The sequence below is a fragment of the Bubalus bubalis genome, chromosome 23 (genome assembly GCF_019923935.1).
Source record: "Bubalus bubalis isolate 160015118507 breed Murrah chromosome 23, NDDB_SH_1, whole genome shotgun sequence".
NCBI lineage: Eukaryota > Metazoa > Chordata > Mammalia > Artiodactyla > Bovidae > Bubalus > Bubalus bubalis.
In genome coordinates this window covers 49,614,677-49,632,400 of record NC_059179.1, presented here as the reverse complement: position 1 = coordinate 49,632,400, position 17,724 = coordinate 49,614,677, and the positions used below count along the sequence as shown (strand labels likewise).

At 52.3% G+C, this 17,724-nt stretch overlaps 2 long non-coding RNA genes across 3 annotated transcripts; one reads left to right on the top strand and one right to left on the bottom strand.

The window, feature by feature from the left end:
- Nucleotides 1-4,103: 4,103 nt before the first annotated feature.
- On the bottom strand, nt 4,104-16,481 carry LOC102405198. 2 transcript variants are annotated; one of them, XR_006547923.1, is made up of 5 exons: nt 16,342-16,481; nt 11,952-12,036; nt 7,173-7,334; nt 6,482-6,567; nt 4,104-5,842 (listed from the first exon to the last, which is right to left on the bottom strand). It is a non-coding gene; the product is annotated as an uncharacterized LOC102405198 (long non-coding RNA). The 2 variants fall into 2 exon arrangements; XR_006547924.1 differs by lacking the exon at nt 6,482-6,567.
- LOC123331345 lies at nt 16,054-17,293 on the top strand. The gene is made up of 2 exons (XR_006547922.1): nt 16,054-16,816; nt 17,185-17,293. It is a non-coding gene; the product is annotated as an uncharacterized LOC123331345 (long non-coding RNA).
- Nucleotides 17,294-17,724: the final 431 nt, after the last annotated feature.

Genomic DNA, 17,724 nt, shown 5'->3' with positions numbered 1-17,724 from the left:
CTGCGACCCCAGCAACGTGAGGAGAGACGAGGCTGGGGAATCCCATCACACCTCCAGAGAGGCAGACAGACACCAGATGGTCCTGTTAATGTGGACGGACTCATCTACCTTCCCCCCAAGGCCTCCCTTCCTCACCAACCTCTTTCCTCACAGCCTTTTCCGTTGCAGTTACATGTCATCATGCTTTACAAAGTATGTGGACCTCTTAACAATAATCCATGCCATTAAAATGCAACAATGATTCTTAAAAACAGACCCAGGGAGCCACACACTAGGACAGAAGACAAAACCCTGGAGGAAAATGGTAACTAAAGCCACGCTTCTCACTTGGCCTTGAGCTCCCCCGGGCCGAGGTGCACAGGTACTGGTCTACACGGTCCTCCTTGGCAGGCGAGCATTCTGGCCTCACGGTCTGAGCCAGGCTTGCTGTGCTGCTGTGGAGGGTCCCCCAGAGCGAGGGCACCCGGGCAGGTGGCTTCTGTCTCCAGGGCCTGCTCCTTCCATGATTAAGTTCAAGGGGAACCAGGAAACCCCACCCTTCCCTCTCTAGGGCCATCACAGGGGCCTCCGGGGCATCCAGGGCCCACATACCTGTCCCACCAGCTCCAAAGCGGAGTTCCCCCGTGAACTAAGCCAGGACAGCTGAGCAGAGTCCTGGGGTCACAGGATGCTGACCTGCAGAAGGAACTCTCCCTCTGGGATCTTGAATCCCACCACTGGTCAGCACGGGGGTCCTGGGGTCCAGCGGGAGCCATGGCCCCTGCAGAGCCCTCTCCAGCACCTCCTCCCTGTGTCTCAGGGCTGGCCAGGGAGTTCCCAAGCCCTGCTGTGATCCATGACACCTTCCAGAAGGTTTCACCTGCTCCTGGGGCTCCGTGAGCAGCACACGGGCACCTGTGCTTGGATGGAGGGGGCCGAGTGGACGGAGCGGGAAAGACGGTCGATCCTGAAAGCGCTGGGCCTCCACCCTGGGGTCTGCAGCCACTGCACTGTTCGGGAGCCTGACCCCGCCCTGGCCCCCTGCCCCGCCGTGCCCTCCCGCTGCCCGCCAGCACGTGGACCCACCCCTGCTTAGCTAAGGTCCTGGCTTCCCTGACCCAGAGGGACCCTGGGCCCCAGCCAGGCATCCCACAACCACACCAGGCCCGTGTCCAACCACGCTCATCAAGATCTCCAGTTCCCTTCACTTCTGCCTAGGAGCCTCCCTCTACCTGACCGAGAGCTCAGACAGGTCACGACTGGCTTCAGTCATGATGAGAGGGAACAGTCACCACAGGCTGGCACTTGGCATCTGCTTCTACCAGGATCAAATCTCGAGCCACTGCACCTGCTGGCCATCCACACCCCCTGAAAGGGGCCCAGGGTGGAGTACAGAAGCCCCCCATGCTCTGGAGAAACTGGCGGGCAGTTCTTTAGATAGTGAGCTATTTTCAGGAGAAGATTTTATGAGTCCAATTTTTGCATCTCCTCAAATCTAGAAAAGCACTGAACTCCTTCGTGATGACGTCTGCTCCTCATGACGAGCAGTGACCCTCACAAGACTAACAAAGCCTTCTGCATGAACAAGTGCTTGATTGCATGAACTGCCCCGCCACCAAAATCACACATAGACCGACCTCCCCACTGCTCTTTGGAGCAGTATCTCAGAGCCAGCCGAGGTGCTGTCTCCCAGGCCATAGTCCTCATATTGCCCCAAATAAAGCTTAACTCACAGCTCTCACATGGTGCGTTTTACTTCCAGTCAACAGAACCAATTCTGGACAGAAAACGTAAGAGCTGGCGCAGGACTTGCCATGTTCTCCTGTGTCAGGATGACCCCTGAGGTCTGTGTTGAGACTACAGTGTCCGAGGCCAGGGGAGCCCGCTCACCCTGGATCCCCGAGTGGCTACCCAGCAAAGAGCCCTCGGCTGTGTAAGATAAACACGGATGATAATAAGGGCACATGTGTTCCTTGGACACCGAGAAGCAAGGCCGTTTGTTTCTGCAGCATCACCTCACCTATCCTGACTGCTGCAACCAGGGTAAGCCGGCTGCACATACCCTGGCCACACAGACACGCTCACACTGCCCTCTCAGAGAGAGCTGGTCCCTCATGGTGGAAAGAGCCTCGGTGATTCTGGGGAGGCTTGCTTGACAAGGGCCACAAATAACTCTCCAACTATGTCAGCCCCTGGCGGAGACCACCCTCCCCAGACTGGTGGCTCTGGGCACTCCACGGTCCCCTCTTCCAGTTCTCCATCTTGCCTCTGAACCTGAATTTCAACCTGTGTGATCGGGAGCCTGGCTTCCTCCCTGCAAAGACAGATCTCTGATAATCACACTGTCTGTCTGGAATTGCTGCTCCAGAATCAATAGAGAATGTATTGATAAAAGTTAAATTGCCCCTGACTAAAGCATTTCCTGCCAAAGAGAGGCAACATAATTAAACTGCAGACAATTTAGCAAAAATTTAAACTTAAACTTTTACAATCTTGAGAGGTGTCAGCGCAAAGCTTTCCCTAAGTGGCTCACTTTCCTGTGGGATAAAATTCCTCTAAGTGCTTTTGCTAGTGGACATTTGGTTTTGTTTTTTGTTTGTTTTCCAGAATGGATGTGAGAAATGGCAGATTTGGATCAGCAATTCGCACAGAAGAGAAGTCCTTTTGGACACTGAGTTTATAAGTGGGCCTTTCCTTTATTTCATTCAGTGACTACATATCAAATGCCTACTAAGTGCCAAGCACTGAGAAGACACGACCTTAAGCTGGGAGCAAGTGTCAAGTGATGATGACGAGAAGCAGTGGGTAGATGTGGGGGTGCATGTGCATCAGGGGGGTCCCTGAGCCTGAGCCTCTGCTGGCTCCTCTGCACCCAAGGATCTTGCTGGTCCGCTGACAAGCTCCCCTCTTCATTCATTCACCCCCTACTCATCCACCCCCTCAGCTCAGGGCTGCAGAGCTCAGACTGTGAGGCTCTGCTCCCAGCTATGGGGGCTCAGCACCCCCACCAGCGACAGAATCGACCACCTCAGGAGCCCATGTGTAACAAGCATAAGAGGAAGGAGGGACACGTGGCACGTTGAGCAAGTGTGTGTAGGGCAACATGAGGCAGAAGAGCAGGCGTGAAAGGACTGGGCAGGGAGGGCGCTGGGTGTCTGGACAGACCGGGCAGGTCCCTGGGGACCCCTTGCTGGGGTCACTTCCGCAGAGGCTGACCTCCAGCAGCCAGAAGAGGACTGGATGCCCTAAGATGGCCCAGCTCACAATGTTGGCACTGGGTGCTGGCTGATGGGGCCCCAAGAGGCCAGCTCCCCTCCACTCCATACGGTCTCTGACTGCCCCCACCCCCAGCATGGGCTACACTGGGCTCTTCATGGCCATCAAGAAAGCAGAAGCTTGGATGCTCCAGGAAGGCTCAGAGGCCACACAGCATCATTTCTGCATTCTGTCGACAAAAGCAAGGCTCAGAACCAGCCAGACTGGAGGGCTGGGGAGACAGCCTCTGCCTCTTCATGGAAAGAGCTGCACAGTCCCCCATCAAAGGGTGTGGATGCCAGGAGGGCAGGCGCTGCTGCCCTGAACCTCAGGAGCGTACGCCATGTTCTGACGCATCCCAAACCTGAGCTCTGCATTCACCCCGGCCGTCCCTGCAGACCCCTGCTGGCCATCAGTGGCAGCTCCACTGGAGCCAGGACATGCCTCAAAGTCCCTCCTGACCCCCCTCATCCCTCGCACATCACACCCATCCAGCAGCAAAATCTGCCGGTTGCACCGTCAGAATGAACCAAGAACGCACCCACTTCTCCCTGCCCCCAGCGCCACCCACCGGCTCCACGCCCCCGTCTCTCCCCCACTTGGATTGTCCCAGCCAAGCCCCTCTAGAGCACGCGTCCCGGGCTCAGCGGTGCCGGCTGCTGAAGGACACTAGGGGCTCTCCTTCTGCCGCTTTGCATCTCATCCCACAGCATCCGCTCTGTGCCGTCAAACATCTTCACCAAACAACTCTCAGCTACTCATAAATTATCAACACACCACCCTGAGATCTAAGTATGTGTAAGTCATCTTCCAAATCTGTGGCTCCTGAAATGTTTGAATGGTCCACTCGCATCCTCAAAAAGAGAAATGAGCATCCTAATACATGCATGGCTATTTCTTTATTATATACACCAGTGACCAAATGAATGCATAATATGCTGGGTGCACTTACTGCGTGCTCCAGACCTGTGTCCACCCCTCTCCAGGCTCTGTACCCAGAATGCTGTCCAGCATGGCCAATATCAACAGCCCCTCACATTCTGACTCCCACTGGATTTGGCCCTCAGGGAGCCTGAAAGATGCTAGACGAGAGAGAGAGGAAGGTCAGCCCCTCCCCAGGGGTCCCAGGGGCTGGAGCATTCTCCACCTGACCTGCTCCTCTCTGTACAGCCCTGGGGTGTCCTCAGCACCCTGACCACATGATCTTGAGGGTCCTTCTGTCTCAGGATCCTGACAAGAAGCATACAGCTCACACAATTAGCACAATGAGGCAGGAGGGCTTCCCTGGTGGCTCAGAGGGGAAAGCGTCTGCCTACAATGCGGGAGACCCAGGTTCAATCCCTGGGTCGGGAAGATCCCCTGGAGAAGGAAATGGCAACCCACTCCAGTACTCTTGCCTGGAAAACCCCATGGACTGAGAAGCCTGGTAGGCTATAGTCCATGGGGTCGCAAAGGGTCAGACACGACTGAGCGACTTCACTTTCACTCTCACTTAGTAGAGGTGACATCCACAAGGATGAGGGGGCAGAGTGCAGAAGAGCCCCTGGGACATGACCGTGACTCGGGGCTGGCTGCTGAGACGTGGTCGCCACCTCTAGGCCCAAAGGGAAGAGGGGAAGGAGACCCTGAGCCCAGAGGGCAGAGTCCAGCACAAGAGGCAGCCTGGAGAGAATCAGGGCCCTCAAGTTGGGGATAAGCCACCGATGTAACCTCAGAGAAGGAAGGGAAGGGGCCCGAGGAATAACTACTGGCCCCCAGCTCCTCCCTCTCCCCAGAGTCGGCCAGGGATCCCAGTGTCCAGTCCCTACAGGACCCAGAGGGTGGGCCCATGGTCACAGCTCCTGAGGGGACAAATCACCCAGCATGGCCTCTGCTCAAGACTCCCCAGTCAGGTCACCCCGACGCTGAGTCTGCCTCTGTCTACCAGGACCCCCAACTAATGAAACGTACATGTGCTTGGTCACTCAGTCGTGTCTGACTCTCTGTGACCCCATGGACTGTGGCCCTTCGGGCTCCTCTGTCCACGGGATTCTCCAGGCAAGAATACTGGAGGGGTTGCCATTTCCTCCTCCAGGGGATCTTCCTGAGCCAGGGATTGAATCTACATCTCTTTTGTCTCCTGCATTGCAGGTGGATTCTTTACCACTAGCGCCATCTGGGAAGCCGGAAACGTACATGATGTTTGTATGGTCATCTTCATCTTCATCAAACGTGACGAACCAACAAACAATGTGATTTCTTCAGATTGAAGGTGAGTTTTGACAGAAGTTCCGTGTTTCTGCCCACTCCTGGTGGCTGGTATTGCACACTTTGCAGACGAGGGCAGCCCACCTGGCGGACCATGATACGGGGCCTGCAGGGTCCAGAGCGGGAGGCCAGGACAGGCGGTGAGGACCCAGCCAACACCTGCTCCCCGGAGTCCTCACCTCCTCAACTTGAGTCCAGCCCCCAAAGCATCTTCTGCGGAGACACAATTTAACCCACTCTGGGGCTGCAGGGTGACAGGCACCTCTCCTGAAACCAACGTTAAGACAGTAATTGGGGAGCATCCATCTGTCCACACTCCAGCTGTACCCAGGGGACTCTCCTTCCTCAGGAATCACGCATTCTGTTAAGACAAGGCAACAGAGACAAGGTTTACCTGAAAGCCCCGGGAATCACTGTGCAAGTTTCAGGACAAAGCCCTTCATTAAGTACCTTCCACACACTGTGGCCATCTCTGTTTTAAAATGATCTCTGCATTAACATGACCTCCTCCCAAGCACCCCTGGTAACAATATCCTTGTAAAAGCATCTCTCTAAGGCAGGTGGCCAGAACCTCTCATGCTGTTACACCATCTGCAAATTGTCCTCATTAGCACTCCATGAGTGTATTTAAGAAGCCACTTCAAAGTCATAGATCCAGGAATAAGAAGTCCTCTCCTTACTGAGGTCCAGCAAGGACTGCATTAAGAATCTTCCAACCCTGAATTCTCAAATGTCTGCTTTCCATGGAGACAATGGTAAGTTCACCACTGAGTCTCCATCCTATAAGCCAAAAGAAAAATGAATGAGTTTTCTGAAGACTCCAATTGAGTTTTATAGAAAGAGCATCAGAGTTCAAAGTCTTTATAGAAAAATGTCAACACCAATTTCCAGGGGAAGAAGGATATCCAAGTGTCAAAAAAATTACATCTAGAAATTCCTGATAAAAATGGACATGGTATAGAGAAGAGGGCAAAAACGAGGATATTATTTTTGAACTAACTTTGTTAAATGTTCCCAGCAATTGGATCAGAATAGATCCAAGGCGATCTCAGCACAGATTCACCGGCACTCACTCAACTCTCAGTTCTGCAGAGGATAAACATATAGGCATTTTACCAGCGTCGGGAGAGATCAAAATACAAACTCACAAAGCAGACCTGAAAAATCTTGATAACGTTATTTTTGGCTACAAAAGTATTTCATAGCTGTTTCAAGTCAATGTGAATAATTTAATATGTAAATAATTTGGTTTTAAAAATACAATGAAAAACAGCTAGGGCAGCGATGTCAAATAAATCTGAAATGCAGAAACAGAACAAGATGGTAGCTCAGGACTGGAGAATAAAACGAGCTGAGAGTGGGACTTCCCTGGTGGCCCAGTGGCTAAGACTAAGCAGGGGGCCTGGGTGCAATCCCTGGTCAGAGAACTAGATTTCACATATGGCCACTAGGAGTCTGCAGGCCACAACTAAAGACCCAGCACGCCACAACCACTGAGCCCACATAGAGACTAAAATAGGCCCGCACAGCCAAAGAAAATAATAGCAAAAAGTTTTAATTAAGAACAAAGAGCTGATAGTCCCTACAACAACATCTGGACAACAGCGGGGAACGGGGATAGATTAAGAGGCTTGATGTTGAGCTTGGGATCAGCTGGGAAAGCAGACAGATGCAGTCAGGATAGCAGGTACCTGAAGCACTGAGCCATCAGGCGGAGCGCTCCCTGATGGAGTCCAGGGGGTAATTCCGGAGCACGTGCACCTCTGCTTTGGCTCAGTTGTGTACATCAGCCACAAAAGGGCTCTCCGGTTGTCACGTTTCACCTCAGTAACCACAGGGAGACTTAAGAGAGGCTGCAAGAGAATGAAACAGTCCACTGAGCGATGAACAGCTAATAAAAAAAAAACCCTTCATTCTGTTGTTTATCACATTTTGACAAGAAGCTGAATGCCATGAGACAGAAATCATAACAAACCTAACACATTGCATTAGGGGGAAAGCTTAAAGCATCTGTAGAACAACTCATCTGCCCGTGTTCAATTTCTCCGGAGATCTCTGCCGAAGCCATGGTGTCTGGAGAAGGAGAGGACTCGGGGTTTCAGGGCATTAGGAGGCTCGTCGGGGTGTTAAACTTGCCAGTGAGACGTCCTATGTGACAGGAAATAGAGCTTCGGAGGCTGACACGAGAAACAACAAATCTGCCACAGAGCCCGCCAGAAGGAAAGTGCTGATAATGAGATACTTACCCAATTGCTCAGCTCCCGCCCGGGGGGAGTCAGAAACTTTGAGAGCAGGTTGAAGGACCCGGGAAGAGCGGGAACGGAAGAGTCGCAGCTCACTGGTGCACAGAGCCTCCCGGCCAACCCCGACGAACAAGAGCAGAGAAGTGACAGCAGACCTCCCCCGCCCAGTTCAGGAGGAAACCGTTGTTCACTGGGAGTAAGTTAGAAATGGATTCTTACAAAAATAGGTATCTTAAGATAAAACCCATTTCCAACCTGTGCTCAGTCGCTCAGTCGTGTCCGACTCCTTGTGACCCCATAGACTGTCCTCTGTCCATGGAATTTTTCAGGCAAGAGTATTGGAGTGGGCTGCCATTTTCTTCTCCAATTTCCAATTTAAACAGCCTTTCGTGAACAGCATTAAGTACCGCAAATATCAGAAGAGAAATCCCACAAAGCTGCAACATGGAGCATCAGCTAAACTCAGAATGCCAGGGGCTGTGATTCTCCCGTTCCCGCTATTCCAATGTCCTTCAACCTGCACTCAAAGTTTCTGACTCCCCCGGGTGGGAGCTGAACAATTTGGGTAAGTATCTCATTATCAGCTCCTTCCTTCTGGCTGGCTCTGCAGCAGGTTTGCTGTTTCTCGTTCAGAGAGCTGATCACCGGAGTATCCTTGTAAAGAGTCCTCCGCTGGAAATACAGAGGCACAGAGGGTCTACACATGGCCGGGAACTTGTGCCGAAATTGTGATTGTTTGGTTGAGAAATTTCCAACCTTGTGAAAGAACAACAAATTGCTGACTACAGAGGCTTGCTGGGTTGGGGGTAGGTTTCTTGCAATGTTCTCCACCAGCAGATACTCTGTCTTCAGAGCTGAGAGAAGCCAGGGAACGGGCCATCTCTCCTCCCTGTTCCCAAAAGGCACCCATACTTTTCCCCAGATATCTGAGATCTATGTCTCAGCAGCTCGTAAACTCGAGCAAGTGGGCAACACGTGGGTTGCCAGACTCCCCCAAGAGCGCAAGTTGTTTGTTTAGTTGCTCAGTCGTGTTCAACTCTTTGCGATCCCATGAATGGCAGCACATCAGGCTTCCCTGCCCTTCAGTATCTCCTGGAGCTTGCTCAAACTAATGTCCACTGAGTCAACAATGCCATTCAACCATCTCCTCCTCTGTTGCCCAGAGGACAAGACCAGCAGACTTTTTTTTTTAATGCTGTGCCATGTAGCACACAGGATCTTAGCTCCTGGATCAGGGATCAAACCTGTGCCCCCTGCGTTGCATTGGGAGCATTAGCCACTGGCCCACCAGGGAAGTCCCAAGACCACCAGATCTTTTATTTCAAAAGTTGGGGGCTGAGAGAGGCAGGAGCAAACAGCTCCAACCTGGATTCCTGCCCTGGAGACTGAGGCCTGGGAAGTGCAAGGAGCCCAGCCAGGAGCAGGGGTGAGCACCCACCTGGCTGGACATGAAGGGTACAGGGCACCACCCATATGGGCACAGCCCGGGAGGGAGCCCTCCACCCTGGAGGAAGCAGGAAGGCTTCCTCCATGGAAGGAAAGGCAGTTTCCTGCTCAGGACAGAGCTGGGAGAACTCGGGGCTGTTCCAACCACCCTCCCCGTCCCTCCCTTCCAGTGCCGGGTGACAGTCACCTTGGGGAAGAGCCCGGGGAGGAGGCAGGCCTGGGTGGTGCTAATAGCAGAGAGAAGAAAGGAAATGTACAGCCTGGAGTCACCGTCTCTGCAAATCCCCAGCCATTGACAAGACGGGGGGACCCGGAGCAAAGCAACTCTCACCCATGAAGCCTGGAGTCCCGGATTCCCGGCAGAAAGCAGATTGGTCTTTTTCTGTGGGAACCCCAGGAAACGGCCCTTCTGGGGTCCTCACGTAGCACCTGCTCAGCCCTGCGTCCATCCACCGAGAACAGGAAGGGCGTGCGACAGTGGTTCTGGCGCATCTTGTTGACGGCAGCTGCCTGAGGGGTGGCCCGGCAGGTTGAGATGCCTTGTTCACAGGAAGCATGTGCAGGGCCGTGCTGCATGGCTGAGGGTGGAGCCTCCTGCAGCAAACGTGGTTGTTGACATTCACTGAATCCAGGCCAGACAAGCTACCCTTGGTAGGATGATCGTCAGGGTCCCCCAGACTCAGAATTCTCTGCTTTCCGCTTTCCTTTCATCTTGAATGACGACAACTCCAGGAAATGCTCATTTTGAGATGGTACCTCGAGATCACACACAGACAAAGAAATCGTGGAATCTCAAGGGCAAGCAAACAGCGTCCAGCTGATCCCCAGAGCTGACTCCGAGAATCCACTCGCCAGGCCTTCTGACTGTCAGCGCCACGCAGACGAAGCTTCGGGGGAGCATGGTAAGCAGGCCTGGTTCCCTGCAGAGGGACAGGCCGGGAGCAATCTGCAAGCTCGTGTGGTCTGTGAGCTCACCTCTACATGATTCCCCATGGCTGCCGTAACACACGACCACCGGGGGTGGGTGGGGGGGTGACCAAAAGCAACAGAAGTTAATTCTCCCACCGTTCAGGAGGCCAGAGCCTGAACTCCAACTCTGGGCATGGTTTCGGACACATGCAGCCATGAGTCATCCCTCGAGGTAAGCAGCAGCAGTGAGCAGGGGCAGGAAGCAAGACCTTAGTTCTCTGACTGGGAACCAAACCCTAGTCGCCTGAGTGGAAACCAGGAGTCTTAACCACTAGACCATGAAGACCAGCAGCCACAGCCTAAATCCCCAGTCCTTGGCTGCCCTGACAAGAAAATTCTGGTGAGAATATAAAGCAAAACGCATATTGGCAAAGTAGAGTACACGTGGAAAGGCTAATACGTGAACTCAGGGAGAGACTCGTGCAGAGTCCCGCCTTCGGGGAGTTAAGTCACTTTTAAGGGGGCAGCTTTCCTCTGGCTGGCTGCCTTGTTTTCCACCCCCTGGCTAATCTGTCTCAGGACCCTCCCCCAGGTGTGCACACACCCCTCAGCCAAGGTAGATTTCAACACAAAGGCATCTGGGAAGAAAGAAGCAAGACTTATTATGGCCTGGTATGCCCTGCCTTTTGAGCCCCAGGGAGTCTTTCTGCGCACGTGTAGGGTCTCCTTCGCTCCAAGGACAAGGAACATGCAACCACCTGACCCTCTCTCTACTCAAACAGGGTTCAGCCCCTCTCTCTCTGCCATGACTACGATCTCAAGGTGTCCACAGTGGACAGCGCCTGGCTGAGCATCCTGTTTAAGTTGTTACTTTCATTTCAGAAAGCCCGCGGAGGCTGACGGCAAATACCTAAGCTGGAGCCCACCTGTCTGCCAGCTAAGGAAATGCAAACAGGAGGCTAGTTTTAAGTGTCCAGCCTGAAGCCCACCTTTTTCCTGCCCCACGTAAACAGGAGGCCAGTTGTAAACGTCTAACCTGGAGCCCGTCTATGTCCTGCCTCAGGCAGGCTTGGCTCCTCCTGGAGGCTCTGACGGACAATCTGGTCCACATCTCCCTCCTGACAACCCGTGGCTGTGGCAGCATCACTCCAGTCTCACCTGCATCCTCACCCACATCTCCCTGTGCATCTGGACGTCCTCTCCTCTCCTTGCAAGGACACCAGTCGCTGGACTGAGGGCCCCCTCGAACTCCAGGATGATCTCACAGGAGACCTTAAATTAATCACACCTGCAAAGACTCTACTTCTAAGGAAGGCCACACTCACGGGTACTGGGGGTCAGGACTTGGACCTATGTTTTGGTGCTACATTTCAAGCTGCTGCAGCCTTGTAAAGACATGCAGCATAGAAAGGGTGTGGACTATGGACTCTCACCCTTCCTTAGATGCCCACCCCTTTGGTGAAGTCTTGTCAACAGGTTTCTACTAACCCAGCACTTACTAAGTGCCAAGCACCATGCTGAGGCCTTGGCCCAAGTCCCTGGTTTAGCATAAATGTATCTGTTGCTGTTGTTCAGGCACTAGGTCATGTCTGACTCTTTGCAACCCTATGGTCTGCAGCACACCAGGCTCCCTGTCCTTCACCATCTCCCAGAGCTTGCTCAAACTCGTGTCCTTTGAGTCGGTGATGCCACCCAACCATCTTATCCTCTCCCGTCCCCTTCTCTTCCCACCTTCAATCTTTCCCAACACCAGGGCCTCTTCCAATGAGTCAGCTCTTTACATCTAGCACATCAACTTTCTGCTTTGATGTGAATCGGGGGGAGCGGCCATTGCAGTCATTCTACACCTCTGTGTGCATGAAACTGACGTACCTGACAAAAAGGAATTCACGTCCGCATGGGGTCAGCCAAACAAGGATTCCCAGGGATAATCTGCTTCAAAATGTCCAAAAATCAGCTGGAAATGTGTGAAAAGACAGTTTAAAATGTAGTCTACAGAGAACACCTGCAGAAACAGACTTTTTAAAAAATCTTAATAAATATGTTCACAATTCTAAGATAATATATTTGAGAACATAGAATTAATGGGCAATTTCTAGGTACACATGAAATATAAAATTGACCCAAGAAGAAAGAGAAAACCTAAAGCAGTGGTCCTCACCCTTGAGTGAATCTCCGAATCGCTGAGAGGCTGGTTAAACCACAGGAGGCTGGGTTCAGCCAGAGTTTATGATTCAAGGGGTCTGTGGGCAGGTCAGGGGCAGTGTTCCAAAAATCTGCATTTCTAACGAGTTTCCAGGTAATACTGATGCCACTGGTCTAGTAACTACACTTTGAGAACCTTGTCTGAACATCAAGCCCCTTGATAGCAAGAATCTTGTCTATATAGGACACATTCTTTGAAATTGGTTGAATTAACAAATGAATGAATGGTTCAATATTAGGAAATTTAATATAATCTATCATCATGATATAGGAGAAAACCTTGGTGCCCTAGGATTTTTAATGTCTGTCGTGGTTTTATGGCTAGAAGGGCATTCATACTCCTTAAAATGTAATTCTCAACATACTTCAGAAACAAAACTTAGATAATAATTATTCTTAAGCAATGTTTACAAGTGAAATTAATTCAATTCCCTTAAATAATTTAAACCATATCTACAAATAAAACATGACAGACCATTTTGAAACCTTCAAGAACATAAAGTGCAGAAAAGCTTTCACAAATAAGATGATTATACAGGTTATTACTGCACTTGCTCAGTCCCCAGTCTAACATAAAGGTACGGACTTAACTGACTTCCTTATATATAACGTAAATCTTGTCAGCATTTATAATAATCTTACAAGATGACTTATTTCTCTACCTTCTGAGGTTCAGGACCCAAAGGAAGTAGGGAAAGCGTATCTCAGTCTAGCCAAGGCTGCAGGTTCTGGGGGGCTGGTCGACTGATTCTTGTCCAGGACAGAGACCAGTGTGCCTTCAAGGTGAGTAAGGCAGGCTCTGATCACGGTGCAGAGATACCGTGAAAGCTTCACTCTGGACATCGTTACTTTACATGCCCAGATCTTTCATGTAACTTAGAATTTTCCAAACCCTGATGCTCTTCTGTAAACGGGTGCGTTTCTAACCCCATGTGGCCTTCATTATTCATTGTACGTCCCATCTGGCAGGTTAACGTGATCAGAGATTGACACAGAGTTCACTGACATCTCATCAGAGTGAACAGAATCGTTCCGAGTTCTCCTCCCAGTCGAGGGTCTCGGCGAAATTAAACTGACTCACGCAGTTCTCTGTACGTGATAGGCTTTCTGTACCTTTTCACTACCATTCTTAGTGGCTGCAAAGACGTGATAAGGACAAACCACTCCGAGACTTTCTTAATTTGCAATGATACGTCACTCAGATCAGACCATTTTTTGATCTCCAGTGTCCCCCAAATCTTATTTTAAAATATTCTTTTCTCAAATACCATATGATATCACTTAAATGTGGAATCTAAAATATGGCACACACGAACCTATCTACGAAGGAGAAACAGACTCACAGCCGTAGCAGACAGACTTGCGGTTGCTGACGGGGTGGGGGTGGGTGAGGGATGGACTGCGAGTCTGGGGCTAGCAGATGCAGACTAGTGTGTATAGAGCAGATAAGCAAGACCCTACTGTGCGGCACGGGGAACTATATTCAATATCTGCTGATAAACCATCATGGAAAAGAACACAAAAACAATGTGTGCATGTGTATAACCGAGTCACTTTGCTGCATCGCAGTCACTAACAACACTGCAAACCAGCTACACCGCAATAAGAAAGCGTCCTTTCTCACACGGCTCCCGTTTTCTGAAGATCCTGCCTCTTCCTTCTCTGCAGCCACAGGCCCTGCAGCCACAAACAGCCGCATGTTCACCGTCACTCTGCTTGGCACTTGGTAGATGGTAAATGAACACTTTTTGGATCAAGAACACGTGGGGGAAGTATTCCTTGAGTTCAAACGGCACCGTGCGCATGAAGCGGCCCCACCGCTGCCAGCTGAAGGGGGTCCCCCCTCCTCCCGAGGGCTGGGGGTGTCTTGGCTTCTGTCTTTCACACACAGCACCTCCTGCCTGGAATGGGGTCTGAATGAACCCCCGTGAGACTCTCAGAGCTGCGAGGACAAGGACTGCCTTGCATCTTCGGGCCCCTCATCAAGAGCTTGAGCAGAGCAGGTGCTCAGTAAATGTTCACTCAATGGGTGAAGCCACAAAGAGACCTTCTGCTCACACACCCTTCATCTCAGCACCCTTCACAAGGAGACTGGAGGGCGAAACGATCTGGAGAAGAGCAGGGTCTCCAGGGGGTCAGGATGTGACTGCAGGCCCTGAACCCTCAGCCCAGGGGCAGGGCATGCCCGATATCACTCCCCGGGCAGCACCAACCAACAGGAAGGCAGGAGGACTCCCTCGGGGGGAACTCGGAGCATGAAGATAACCAGGAGGGCCGAAAGGCAGGCACTACTTCCAGGTCAGGAGTTCCCAAGCTTGCAACAAATAACTCTATTAACTCCTCTAGAGCCTTAACACCCTGCCCAGCTGCAACCTGCAAAGCATTTACTTCCCAGCTGTATCTGTCAGGTTTTCTGTGTAACAAACAAGCCCCACATCTCAGAGGAACAAGGCAATAAGCATTTATTTCTCAGTAAAAATCGAGGTGTGACTGGGCAGCTCAATTTTGCACTGGGATCAAGTTCAGACTGCTCCATGAGCCGAGTCTCCGTCTAGAGAGGCAGACCCCAGGGTCACGATCCCCTAGCAGACGGCAGAAGCTCTGGAGGGGCAGAAACAAGTGATGCCCAGCAGGGGCTGGGTTCCAGCTGGCATGCTGGCACTTCCTTCCAAGTTCCACCTACCAAAGCAAGTCACACGACCAAGCTCAGCGTCACAGGCGGGTGCAGGGGTGAGTGGAGGACAAGGCGTAAAGAGGAGGCAAAGAACCAAGGGAATAAGCATCTGTGAACAGTGGTCTCACCTGCCAGCCCACACCTGGGGCTCTGCCATCTCTGAAAGCACCGGTGCACCCAGCACCAAGGGCTCTTTTATTATTTATACACAAAATTATAACTCAATACTGATAGCTTCACAAAACAAGAGACCACCACCGACAATTCTGACTTTGGAGGCAGACTAGACCAAGGGAACTCGGCCCCCATCTCTGGAGTCCACCAGCTGTAGCACCTGGGCAAGTCACCAGGCCTCTCTGAGCATCCGTTTCAACATATTTAAAACTGAGGTATCGGGACTTCCCTGGTGGTCCAGTGGTTAAGAATCCGCCCTCCAATGCAGGTTACCCGAGTTCAATCCCTGGTCAGGGATCTAGGTCCCACATGTTGCCGGGCAATAAGCCCAGGCAGCAGTTATGAAGCCTGCGCTCTAGAGCCCGCAAGACGCTAGAGAGAGAAGTCCACGCACCACCACAAAGATCCCGTGTCCCACAATGAAGAGCCAATGCAGCCAAGTAAATAAACCAAGAATTAGCTACCGCTTGTAGTGATGCTGGGCTTCCCAGCTGGCGCTCGTGGTAAAGAACCCACTTGCCAATGCAGAAGACATAAGAGACATGGGTGCGATCCCTGGGTCAGGAAGATCCCCTGGAGGAGGGGATGAGAACCTACTTCAGTATTCTTGCCTGGAGAATCCCATGGACAGAGGAGCCTGGCGGCTATGGTCCATGAGGTGACAAAAAAGAGTCAGACACAACTGAGCGACTGAGCACATAAGTGAAGTCAGGGCTCCCCTGGTGACTCAGCTGGTAAAGACTCTGCCTGCAATGTGGGAAACCTGGGTTTGAGCCCTGGGTTGGAAAGATCCCCTGGAGAAGGGATAGGCTACCCACTCCAATATTCTTGGGCTTCCCTTGTGACTCAGCTGGTAAAGAATCCGCCTGCAATGTGGGAAACCTGGGTTTGAGCCCTGGGTTAGGAAGATTCCCTGGAGAAGGGATAGGCTACCCACTCCAGTATTCTTGGGCTTCCATGGTGGCTCAACTGGAAAAGAATCCGCTGGCCCATGAGGTCACAAAGAGCTGGACACAACTGAGTGACTGAGCACACAGGAGGATCTTACATGTGAAGATTATCTCGGGTCATCTAATCACATAGCTCTTAAAAGCAGAGCACTTTCTCTAGCTGAAGCAAGAGGGAGGAAGCAGAAAGGTAACTGAGAGCAAAGTCAAGCATGAGAAGGCTTCAGTGCGCTGCTGCTGGCTCTGAGAGGTAGGGACCCACCTGCAAGGACCCCAGAGAGGCCTCTCGGAGAAAACTGAGCTGTCAGCCAGCAGCCAGCAAGGAAATGGGCCTCAGTCCTACCACCCCTCCGAGAAACTGAATTCAGGCAACATCCTGAATGAGCGTAAAAGTGGCTTCTCCCCAGAGCTCCCGGGAGGAACACAGCCCTGCTGCAAAGTTGACTTTATCTCAGCCAGAGCCACGTCAGACTTCTGACCTCTGGAAACTGAGATAATACACCGGTGTTGTGCTCAACTGTTAAATCTGTGATGATCCGCTACTATGGCAACAGGAAACACATGCGGCCAACCTCACACCAACTACCCACATCACCGCGGATCAGCGTTACACTCCCTGCGTGACACTCTTAATGACATTGGCTCTCCCAGCACCCACACGCCTGGCACACGGACGTGCAGCTGTCCCCTTGCAGAGGAAGACGCTGAGGACGGAAACCAGCAAATGCTGGAGCCAGGTCCGATGAGTGTGAAGCCCCAGTCCTGCCCGATGGGCTGCCAGGCCTTCCCCTCAGGGCTCTGCAGGGGACGCACCGCCTCTGCCCACAATGGCTGCCCAGCACTGGGGCCTCCCCCTAGTTCACAGTGGCCTGACAGCTTCACTCAAGTCACCCCGGGCAGGCACTTCCACCCAGGCTCCTTGCTCCCCAGGAGCCCGTGTCACTAAGTCCTCTGCCAGGTTCATGGGCAGGCCCCCCTCACTGCTGGCTTTCTGCAGCGGGCAGAGCGTACTGTGACATGTGGTGATGCCCCTAACTACTGGTGGAGCGGAAGTCCCCATGCTGGGCAGCTCCCCGACTTGTCTCTTGTGCTTCTTCCCTCACAGTTCCTCTCTGAATCAGGCCCTCTGTGACGGAGCCTGTGTGTTCATCAAACTCTCTAGGAGAAGTCCAAGCGAAGCAGCAAGCCTCCTGGCTTGATTGTTTCTGCAGCGCCTGAGATACACGACACAAGTAAAGAGCTGGACTCGGGCCTGCAGGCAGCTGACCTCCACAGCCCAGGAGAGGGCTCAGAACCAGTAGCAAGTCTGTCTCCTGTGGCCACGCGGGGTCCCTGGCCCCCAGTCCCACAAGGGCTTCCATCCAAGCGCTCTCAGCATCCTGGCTATTGATGGTCTGTCCTGTGGCCAGGCGGGGTCCCTGGCCCCCAGTCCCACAAGGGCTTCCATCCAAGCGCTCTCAGCACCCTGGCTATTGATGGTCTGGGCAGACCCCAACATCTGCTTCCGTTGTTCATTGCAGTCGCCGGTTGACCTGCTTCCGCGCAGGGCGTTTGAATATTCTCATCAGAACGGAGAGATTAGTCAGAGCAGAGCCCTGCTTCATTAGCCTGGGAGAAGCGTGTTTAGCAGAGACACCACAGCAAA